The following is an 11,836-nucleotide window of genomic DNA, read 5'->3' on the forward strand; positions in this document are numbered from 1 at the left end:
AAAGGCTTCTGGAGTACCTACAGGAGCGCTTCATTGAGATGTCCCTGGAGGATTTCCTCTCAATCCCCGGACATGTTAACAAACTTTTCTAAGTAACTATACTGTCTGCGAATGCATCCCAAGTCCTCAGGGCAAATCAATCATTAAAAAAGGCTTGCTTAAAAACACTGTTTGCTATTTGCAAAGGTACACTCACCAGAGCTCCCTTCCATGGCGTCATTCTCTGGAATAGTTGCTTGTGAGGGCTGGGAGCAGGGTAATTCCGTCAGTGTGATAAAAAGCTCCTGGCTGCTGGGGGTCACGGAGTGCTGTGTGCTCTCTGCTAGGTCTTCCTCTTCTTCTTCCTCTTCATCTTCCCCGTCTGCATAATCCTCAGACATGGCAGAGATTACAACCCCCACCTCGGAATCCACGGTCAGGGGTGGGGTACTTGTGGCGCAGCCCCCTAAAATTGCATGCAGCTCAGCATAGAAGCGGCATGTTTTTCGACCTGCCCCGGACCTTCCGTTTGCTTCTTTGGTTTTCTGGTAGGCTTGTCTGAGCTCCTTAACTTTCACTCTGCACTGCACTGAGTCCCTGCTGTGGCCTTTATCCGTCATAGCCTTAGAAATTCTTTCAAATACTTTTTCATTTCGTCTTTTGGAACGCAGTTCTGTTAGCACTGAATCCTCTCCCCATATAGCGATCAGATCCAGTACCTCCCGAGCGGTCCATGCTGGGGCTCTTTTTCGATTCTCAGGAGACTGCATTGTTAACTGTGCTGATGAGCTGTGCGTGGTCACCTGTGATGATGAGCTCTCCACGCTGGGGAAGCAGGAAATGAATTTCAAAAGTTTGCGGGGCTTTTCCTGTCTACCTGGCCAGTGCATCCGAGTTGAGAATGCTGTCCAGAGCGGTCAGTGGTGCACTGTGGGATACCGCCCGGAGGCCAATACCGTCGATTGCGGCCACACTAACCCTATTCCGATATGTTAATACCGATATTAGCGCTACTCCTCTCGTCGGGCAGGAGTACAGAAACCGATTTAAAGAGCCATTAAAATCGATATAAGGTGCCGCCTAGTGTGGATGGTTGTGGCGTTAAATCGGTTTTACGCTCCTAAAACCGATTTAAACGCCTAGTGTAGACCAGGCCTCACTCTGCAGCCTCGTCTCTCCCCCCAGGAGCTGCAGCTTCCTCTGCGTGACTCAGCCCCCAGCCAGGTCACTGAATGGTTCCCCTGCTGGGGGGCAGAGTCTCGCTGGCCCCACTGCCCAGGCAATGCCGCTCCAGCCGGGGCTGGGTGGGGAACTCGAGCCCCCCACTGCTCCAGGCTCCAGCCCAGGGACCATGCCACATGCAGGCAACGTCTGCTCCCTCCCTGGGCTGCTCCCCGCTCCCCTCCCACAGGCCTTCGTCTCCCCCCTGCTCTCTGACGGGGGTTAGACCAGGTGACCCTGGCAGCCCCCTCTGGCCCTGTGAGTCTAACACTCCCTCCCCCAGGGCCCGGCTCCCAGCAGGCTGTTCTCTGCCTGGGTCCCTCCTGCCCTTTCGAGTGCACAGGGGGGCTGCAGACTCCTCACTGCAGCCATTTCTGCTGCCAGCTTCCTGGCTTTGCACGAGCCCAGCCCCCACCTGCTCAGCTGAGCTTCATCGTCCAGCCAGGGGTCACTGCTCTGGCCTGAACCCCCCGTGTGTGGCCTGTCTCCCTAATCGCCTCGTTCTCTGCTTCCTTCACCCTTTCCGGGGGCTGATGTGGGGTGAACACCCAGCACAGGTGTACTAACAGGAGTGTCAGTGTAAGACACAGGAGGACGTTGTTCCCCCCTTCTTGCCACGGGGAGGCCTCAGCTGGAAAACTGTGTCCAGTTCTGGGCACCGCACTGTGAGAAGGATGTGGACAAATTGGGGAGAGTTCAGAGAGCAACAGAAGTGACCCGAGGTTTAGACTGGACGAGCCGTGAGGAAGGTTGCAATAAATGGGTGTGTTCAGTCTAGAGAAGAGGAGACTGAGGCAGGGCCTGATAACAGTCTTCAGATCTGCCTGAGGCTGTTCTGCAGCGAGCAGTGACCAGTTGTTCTTCACGTCCCCTGAGGCAGAACAAGGAGGAATCGGTTTAATTTGCCACAAGGGAGATTTACATCAGTGCGACGGGGTCCCGGGGTGCAGCCTGGACTGTGGCACTGCTGAGCCCTCCAGATCCCCAACCTGGGCTGCCTCTCGCCCCATGATGCTGATGTCGAGCTACAAGCCTGACAGGCCCTGCGCTGACACAGACACCTGTGGGCGGGGACCCGCCCGGCCGTGTTACATGGCTCATCTCCCAGCCATTGACGAACCAGCAATAGAAGGTGCCAGCCAGTTCCCCCCAGTTCCAGCCCTGCCCCCCAGAACTGCACCGACTCCCACTGCTCCCGGCTCCCTGGGCAGTGCCGGTTCATTCAGTCGTTTGCCGTCCCTCAGTGCGGGGGGGACACACACTGGCCTTTGTAAGCTGAGAACCCCGGAGCTAGTGGACTGACCATTGTATGTATCCAAAGAGCTAGATAAGAACATACATTATCTTTGAAATGGGACAGTGGGTCTCACTCCAGGCCCTGGTACGATGGGCATCTACATCACCCCAAGGATTGTCCCTAATTATCTCCCTTCAGTGGGGTACGGGATACGTCAGGGGATCCTGCTTCCCACACTCACAGTGCAAGAACGAGGGGATGTTCAGTGCAGCTGAAAGGCAACTAGTGTAAAGCTGAGAAAAGGAAACGCCTTTTTTTTAACACAGTTATTAACCCGTGGAACTCACTGCCACAAGGTGTTACTGAGTTTCATAAATGCATAAAGTTGAAGGCCAGAAAGGACCGTGAGATACTCACATTTGACCTTCTGTATATCACCGCACAGGCACTGACTTTCTCATTCCCCCGGGGGTGTTCGACCCCCGCTCTGCCCTGGGCCCTGCCCCCACTCCGCCCCTTCCCCCAAGGTCCCACCCCGCCTCTTCCTGTCCTGCCCAGCCTCTTCCCGCCCTTACTTCACCTCCCCCCCCCAGCACCTCCTGCCCGTTGCTGAACAGCTGAGGCTCCCTAGAAGTGGGGGGGCCAGCGGTGCCCGAACCATGGCCCCACCCCTGCTCCGCCTTTTCCTCTGAGACCCCACCCCCTCCTCACTCCTCTCTGCCCCCTCCCCCCATCACTTGCTTTTAAGGCAGGTACCAAGGCAGAGACCAGAGCTCTCCCACTTTTAGAAGTGATGGGGCCATGGCCCCCCTGTTCTGGTGCCCGTCCAGAGATGGAGAATCCACCACTTCCCTGGGCAGTTTCTGCCAATGGTTAATGCACCCGCACTGCTAACAATGTCTGTCTGATTCCCATGGGCATTTCTCTGGCTTCAGCTTCCAGCCATTGGTCCTTGTTCTGCCTTTGTTTGCCAAACTGAGGAGCCCTTTAGTGCCAAGTCTGTTCTCCCCAGGACGGTGTTTGTACCCCACACTCAAGTGCCAGGGATCTCTCAGGACAAGGCATTTTTACCAGCCCTCAAATCAGATTTGTGGGTCTTCTCTGCACTGGCTCCACTTTTTCAACATCCATTTTAAAATTTCCTCTCCTGGAATTGACACCTCGTCATCTATGATTGGGAGTGGACCACATCCACCCTGATCGAATTGGCCCTGTCAACACTGGTTCTCCACTTGTGAGGTAACTCCCTTCTCTTCGTGTTCCAGTATATAATGCCTTCATCTGTAACTTTCACTCCATGCATCTGAAGAAGTGGGATTTTTACCCACAAAAGCTTATGCTCAAATAAATCTGTTAGTCTTTAAGGTGCCACCGGACTCCTTGTCATTTTAAAATGGGGACACCAGAACTGGATGCAGTTTTCCCATATCGGTCTAGGGAAGCTTGTAGGGTCCAAGTTGGTATTGGACCTATTCCTGGGGCAACAGAGGATTTAACCTCCAGGGTCTGCTGAGCTACAGCCATTCACTAGAATAAAATATATGCAGAGTGTGGGGCTGGTTCCCAATCTCCCTCCGTTACATCTAATCTCGGGGCTGTTGTCATTGTGACCAGACTCCAGAATAGAGCAGCCTGAGAAAAGAGTGATTGACCTACAGACAGGGGTGTTACTTGTAGTGTGGCTGGTGGAACGGAGACTTCAGGGGACTGGGGATGGAGAATGAGTTTTTCATTGTGGGATGCTGTCCCAGGTTGCTGTAGTCACCGCAGGTGCTGCCCCCTCCTGGCTGCTCTGGGGATTAGCTCTTCCAGGGCCAACCCCTCCCCTTGCGTCTCTCCCCCCCGTTGTCTCTCTCTCACTCTGCAGCCTCGTCTCTCCCCCCAGGAGCTGCAGCTTCCTCTGCGTGACTCAGCCCCCAGCCAGGACCATGGGCGCCGACTTATATGGGGCTCTGGGGCTTTAGCCCCAGGAATATTTTCAAGCAGGGGCTCTGCTCCACCAATGTTTTCTCCCCTGCTTGGAGGGAGTGCCGCCGCCGCCGCCGCCAGGGCTGGAGAGCTTCCCCCCTTCCCCTCCCCTCCCCGCCCGGCCCCAGAGAGCTTAACTTCCTGAACGCAGGCAGCATGTCTCTCTCAGGGCTTGGCTACACTTACAAGTTGCAGCGCTGGTGGAGGCTTTCCAGCGCTGCAACAACACCCCGTCCACACTTGCAGGGCACAACCAGCGCTGCAACTCCCTGGTTGCAGCGCTGGCTGAAAACCCATCCCGGCAGGGGTATAAGGAGTGCAGCGCTGGTGATCCAGCGCTGCTCAGCAGGTGTGGACACTCACCAGCGCTTTACCTGTCCTCCAGGGAATAAGTAGTTATCCCAGAATTCCTGTTCAGCCACTCTGCACATCAGTTTGCACTCTACTGCTCTTGCCTCAGGTGACCCGCCCTTTAAATGCCCCGGGAAATTTAAAAATCTCCTTCCTGTTTGCTGCAGCCAGGTGTGGAGTGCAATCAGTTTTAATCAGTTACAGGTGACCATGCCTCCACGCGGCAAACGAGCCCCAGCATGGAGCACTGATGAATTGCAGGACCTCATCAGTGTTTGGGGTGAGGCATCTGTTCAGGCACAGCTGCGCTCCGGCCGTAGGAATTACGATATCTTTGAGCAGATATCAAGGGCCATGCTGGATCGGGGCCATGATCGGGATGCAGTACAATGCAGGGTGAAAGTTAAAGAGCTGCGGAGTGCCTATTACAAAGCCCGAGAGGGGAATCGACGATCCGGAGCTGCTCCCACGACCTGCCGTTTTTACAGGGAGATGGATGAGATACTTGGGGGTGACCCCACTGCCAATCCCAGGATAACGATGGACACTTCTGAGCAGGCTGGGGGACAGGAGGAGGAGGCGGAGGAGGCGGCGGGGGGGGGGAGAGGAAACCGCGAGTGAAGCTCCTGGCATGGGGGAAGAAACCGCAGATTCCCTGGAGGCATGCAGCCAGGAGCTCTTCTCAAGCCAGGAGGAAAGTACCCAATCGCAGCAGCCAGCAGTTGCAGAAGGACAAGCAGAGGAGCGTGTTACCGGTAAGCGGCTTTTATTTTCTGGGTGAAATGTTTCTGGAGAGGAGGGGGGGTTATGGATGCATGCATGCCAGCCTCTAGATGTGGAATAGCCCGTTGATGTGGTCTATCACGTCGCGGTAATCTGCTTCAGTTATCTCAGCAAAAGCTTCATCCAGAGCGTGGGCAATATGCCTGCGCAGGTTTATAGGCAGAGCCACTGTGTCCCTTGTCCCAGTGACGGTGACGCGTCCGCGCCACTCTTCTGCCAGTGGTGGGGGGACCATTTCTGAACACAGGCAAGCCGCATAGGGTCCCGGGCGGAATCCACATTGCTCTAAAAGAGCCCCCCGCTGTTCCCTAGTGACTCGCAGTAGGGAAACATCTTCCAGGATTAAGTCCTGTGAAAAATGTTGGGAGACTCTTTAGTGAAGAGATAGGGAGATAAGATCACCCCTGCATCTGCATCTTCACTCAACCCCTCTAGCACTCCAGATTACCCGAAGCAACTAGCTCCCCTCTTTCACCCAAGCCCCACTTCTCCCCATATAAGCACTGCTCACTCACCATTTCGTGGCTTCTGTTGTGTTATGCGTGTGGGTAAAAGAATGCTTAAATAAGAACTCACTCCCTCAGTGTAACAATTCATGTCTGGAGATAGTGGATACAATGCTGCCCGTGTTAAATGTTGTCATTTCTGTTTCTACAGTGACCTTGACTACTGGACTACCCAGATGTTCAACATCACAGAGGCTTCAAAATTTGAGAAAAAATCCCCGAAAGAGCAAAGAAGACATGCTGAAAACTGTTCTTAATCAGTCTGCTCGAGAGAGTAAGGACTTGAAGGATTGGTGAGAGAAAGAAAGCAGGACACGCAAGAGAAATGCAGTGGCCAAGAGGAAAACCACGGAGCGGCTGCTAAGCATCCTGGAGCGCCAAGCGGAGTCTATAGAGTCACTCGTTGCCATGCAAGCAGAGCACTACCGTGCTACTCCCCCACCCGCCCCGTCCTTTGTGCCTTGTGCCCCAATGTCAGCGCAAACCACCTTTCCCCAGCATCCAGGTTCTTACCACCACCAGCTGCCTCCAACACCTGTACGTTCCCCAACCAGCCCTGATACCTACCACCACCCTTACCCTCTGCATTCAACCCCCATCACCATGCAGTATATGAACCCTGAAGTGCAGGATTCATTAAACAGCAATCCAGACAGGGCATATGCAAACTTGTGACTGTACAGTTCACCAACCCACACCCCTGCCCTCTTGTGTTCATGAAATGTTGTGTGTCTGTCTGTCTGTCTGTCAAGGAAGTTTTTTTCTTTTCAATAAAACAATTCTTGGCTTTGATAACAGTCTTTATTATAGCAGATAGTGAAAGATACCTTAGTCCAGTAAAGAAAGAGGCACTGCAAATCATATTATTATTATGGATAATAGAATAACAGTGTAAGCAGTGCAATTCACTCCCATGCAAGGCAGCAAACATTACTGTTGGCTTTCAGCCTCAAATTCTTCCCTCAAGGCATCCCTAATCCTTGTAGCCCTGTGCTGGGCCTCTCTATTAGCCCTGCTCTCTGGCTGTGCATATTCAGCCTCCAGGACTTGAACCTCGGTGGTCCATGCCTCACTGAATGTTTCACCCTTCCCTTCACAAATATTATGGAGGGTACAGCAAGCGGATATAACCGCGGGGATGCTGCTTTCCCCCAAGTCTAGCTTCCCATACAAGCAACGCCAGCGGGCTTTTAAACGCCCAAAAGCACACTCCACAGTCATTCTGCACCGGCTCAGCCTGTAGTTGAACCGGTCCTTGCTCCTGTCAAGCTTCCCTGTATAGGGTTTCATGAGCCAAGGCAGTAACGGGTACGCGGGGTCTCCAAGGATCACAGTGGGCATTTCGACGTCCCCTACTGTGATCTTCCTGTCTGGGAAAAAAGTCCCTGCCTGCATCTTCCTGAACAGGCCACTGTTCCGAAAGATGCGTGCATCATGCACCTTTCCAGGCCAGCCTGTGTAAATGTCAATGAAACGCCCGCGGTGATCCACAAGCGCCTGGAGAACCATAGAGAAATACCCCTTACGATTAACGTACTCTGATGCCAGGTGGGGGGGGGCCAGAATAGGAATATGCGTCCCATCTATCGCCCCTCCACAGTTAGGGAAACCCATGTGTGCAAAGCCATCCACAATGTCCTGCACGCTCCCCAGAGTCACGGTCTTTCTTAGCAGGATGCGATTAATTGCCTTGCAAACTTGCATCAAAACGATTCCCACGGTCGACTTTCCCACACCAAAGTGGTTCCCGACCGACCGGTAGCTGTCTGGAGTTGCCAGCTTCCAGATTGCAATAGCCACCCGCTTTTCCACCGTCAGGGCAGCTCTCAATCTTGTGTCCTTGCGCCGCAGAGTGGGGGCGAGCTCAGCACACAGTCCCATGAAAGTGGCTTTTCTCATACGAAAGTTCTGCAGCCACTGCTCGTCATCCCAGACTTCCATGACGATGTGATCCCACCACTCAGTGCTTGTTTCCCGAGCCCAAAAGCGGCGTTCAACGGTGCTGAGCATTTCCGTGAATGCCACAAGCACTTTAGTGTCACACGCGGCAGGCAAATCCATATTGATATCATCGTCGGACTCCTCACTGTCACTTTGGAGCTGAAGGAATAGCTGGACTGCCAAACGTGATGTGCTGGTGACACTCATCAGCAGAGTCCTCAGCAGATCGGGCTCCATTTGCCACAGAAATCGCGATTCACACAGAGAGTAACAGAAAGACACTCACAATGGCGCCAAACGCTGCTGGAAAGAGTGAATGCTGGGATGTGAAGCGATGCACCACGGGGCGCTGGCAAACAGGAAGCGGAATGACCCGCACACTTCCTTCCCCTTCCCACAATACTCAGCGCCAAAACGGCGCCAAAACGGGACGAGGTGCTCTGTGGGATAGCTGCCCACAATGCACCTCTCAATACAGCGCTGGAAAGTGCTGCAAGTGTGGCCACACTGCAGCGCTGGTAGCTGTCAGTGTGGCCACACTCCAGCGCTGGCCCTTCCACAGCTGCATGACCAGCGCTGTAACTCCCAGCGCTGCAACTTGTAAGTGTAGCCAAGCCCTCAGTCTCTTCCTTACCGCTGCTGCCTGCTGCCGCTTGACTGTAGCATCCCGGAGACTCGGAGTGAAGGGGAGGGGGGAGGGGGGCCCGCAGTACTGGCAGGCAGCCGTCTCCTCTGCCCCGCCCTCAGAGGCAACAACACAGGCAAGGCAAGGGAGAGAGACACGCCTGCGTTCAAGCAGGGAAACTCCAGCCTCGGGGGCGGGGCAGAGGAGACGGCTGCCTACCAGCACTGCGGGCCCCCCTCCCCCTTCTGCTGCTGCCGGCTGCTGCCTAACAGCAATGCAAGCAAGCTGCTGTTGCTTGCTGGAGCACCGGCCGGGGGGGGGGCCTGTGCCATGGGCTTGGCATCCCTCCCCTCCCCCTACCTGGAGGAGATGCAAAGGGGACTTCTGGCCAGGACTCAGAGACTGACCTCACTCACCTGAGATGGCTGCTGGAGCTTCCGTGAGTGTTTGACCCTATGATTCCCCCCCCAGCCCCCACTCCTGCCCAACGCTAGCCTGGGGAAGGGGCAGCCCCATGCCATCCCCTCCCACTGCCCCCCCCAGTGAAGCTACGGTGAGGGGCAGCAGGCTGCAGCAGGGGTCAGGGAGGCAGGAAGCCATATGAAGGCAGTGCCCCTCCCCTCCAGCATCCACCCACCACAGGGCAGATGGGGGAGGGGATTCATAGACCTACCTGAGCAGCTGGGGCTTGGGTGAATTTTATTACACCCAATCCTGCTCCCCCGCCCCATAGCCATCACCGTGCAGACCCCACTTCTGCCCCATGCTGGGCAAGGGGCAGCCCCATCCACAGTGAAGTTATGGTGAGGGGCAGCAACATGGAAGGCCACCTGTGATGGCAACCCCCACCCCCTAGTACCCATCATAGAGGAGGTGAGTGAGCTTTCTGGACCTGAGGGGCCCTAGGAGCATGTGCAGTGACTGTGGTGCAGAGTGAGTGTGCTCTGGGGGGCAGGGGGAGAGGAGGGGTCCCTCCCCTGGAGCTTGCTGCTGCCAGTGGTGGTGATGGGGAGCCCTCTCTGGCTCTAGCCCTGGGGCAGCCTGTCTGCACCCCAAGTTCCTCATCCTCAGCCCTGCCTCACCCCAAAGCCTGCACCCCCAGCACCGAGCACGCTCCTGCACTGTGAACCCCTCATCCCCAGCCCCACCCCAGAACCCTCACCTGAGGGGAAAAACATGCAACTTAAATTTGGTGGTCAGTTTGGAGTATCATTGTATTTAGCACAATATTTGATTATTTTACACCCTTCAAAGCATGTAACTGGTTGTATACAGGTGTTTTCTCTGAATACTGTCTGTGTGCCTCAGTTTCCCCAATGCATTTCTTAAGGCTCTAGATGGTGGGATAAGGGGTGTGATTGTTGTAAAGCCCTAGAGGGCCAGTGTGATGGTGTCTGCACAGAGAATGGCCGACACCCTGTCTCCGGGCAACTGATGGCCTGGGCCACTCTCCTGCAAGGTGCCAACTGACGGTGTTGGAGAACAAAGAGATCAGGTGGCCTCCTAATGCCTGGAAAAGAGACAAAGGCCAGAGAGGAGGGAGAGTCAGTGCCTGTGCAGACTTTTGGGAAGCGCATGGTGTAGAAGAGGATGCTGGGATGCTCTAGAACAGGGGTTGGCCGCAAGCTGATTTTTCATGGCATGTGGTGCAGGCTGAGCTGCTCAGCCCAACCTCGTTCTGGGGTTCCCTCTGCTGGCCCTTACTAGCCAGAGTTCCCGCAACCCCACTCACCTTGCTTCCAGTTGGAGTTTCAGCGCAGGCCCCCTGCCCTGCTCAGCCCTACCAGCCACCAACTCCACTCACCGCAGCTGCCAATCTGGGGTTCCAGCCTCTGACCTCCTGCCAGCCAGTTATCAACTTATAACTCAGAAGCCTGTGTGCAACTTAAAGTATCTAAATAGGTGCCACCAGACATTGGAAAACTCAACAAGGAAAAGCAAAGGCAAGGATCACAGTAAACTAATAAGATCTGCATTTTAATTTAATTTTAAATAAAGCTTCTGAAACATTTTGAAAGCCTTGTTTACTTTACATACAACAGTAGTTGTTATATATTATAGACTTATAGAGATACCTTCTAAAAACAGTCAAATGTATTGGGGGGAGGGTTGGGATCATAGTTTAGTGGTTTGATCATTAGCCTGCTAAACGGAGGGTTGTGAGTTCAATCCTTGAGGGGGCCATTGGGGGATTGGTCCTGCCATAAGCAGGGGATTGGACAAGATAACCTCCTGAGGTCCCTTTGAACCCTAATAATCTATGATTACTGGCACATGAAACCTTAAATTAAAGTGTATGCATGAAAACTCAGCACACCACTGCTGAAAGGTTGGTGACCCCTGCTCTAGAACTACTCCATACAAAGACAGTCAGGACTCTGGGGGAGCCTCCTCTCTCGGAGCAGACTGTCTCCAGGGCAAGAAGCTTACACCTTCCTGGGTCTGACCTCGGAGCATTCAGCATGCGCTGTCCGCACAGGTGGGGCTCCTAGGTAAGCTAGAGGGTCCTGCACCCCAACTCCACAGTCAGACGTGACTCTCAGTCAGTTGGTAATACAGGAGGCTTATTAGATGACAGGAACACGGTCTAAAACAGAGCTTGTAGGTACAGAAAACAGGACCGCTCAGTCAGGTCCACTTCTGGGGCTGTGTTCCCCAGCCCCAAGTTCTGGGTGCCTCTCTCTTTCCCCAGCCAGCTCCAAACTGACAGTCCCTCTAGCCCCTCCTCTGGCCTTTGTGTCTCTTCCGGACAAGGAGGCCACCTGATCTCTTTGTCCCCAATACCTTCAGTTGGCATCTTGCAGGGGAAACTGAGGCACCCACACAGTATTCAGAGAAAATATTAAGAACATTCCCACTTCATCACAACAAGTGCAACAAAATATAATACTGTATATTGAAGTAGGCAAGTGCTGCTTCTGACTTTCCACTTTTAATTGACCCTTGTAATCTTGTGGCACTGACGTGTTGTAGCTTCATTTTATATCGGCTTACAGGGCGGAAGTGGGGGGGCACCACTATTTTGGGCCCCACCAAAAATTATACAAACCTGCCGCCTATGCTTGTAATCATAGATTCCTTTTCAGGTTGGGTGGAAGCTTTCCCTACTAGGAACAATAGCGCCCGCACAGCTGCTAAGAAACTATTCTCCGAAGTAGTTTGCAGATATGGGACTCCTGAGATCATTGACTCAGACAACGGGGGATCTTTTGTGGGAGACATATT

Source organism: Mauremys mutica, unplaced genomic scaffold (assembly GCF_020497125.1).
Source record: "Mauremys mutica isolate MM-2020 ecotype Southern unplaced genomic scaffold, ASM2049712v1 Super-Scaffold_2380, whole genome shotgun sequence".
Classification (NCBI taxonomy): Eukaryota; Metazoa; Chordata; order Testudines; family Geoemydidae; genus Mauremys; species Mauremys mutica.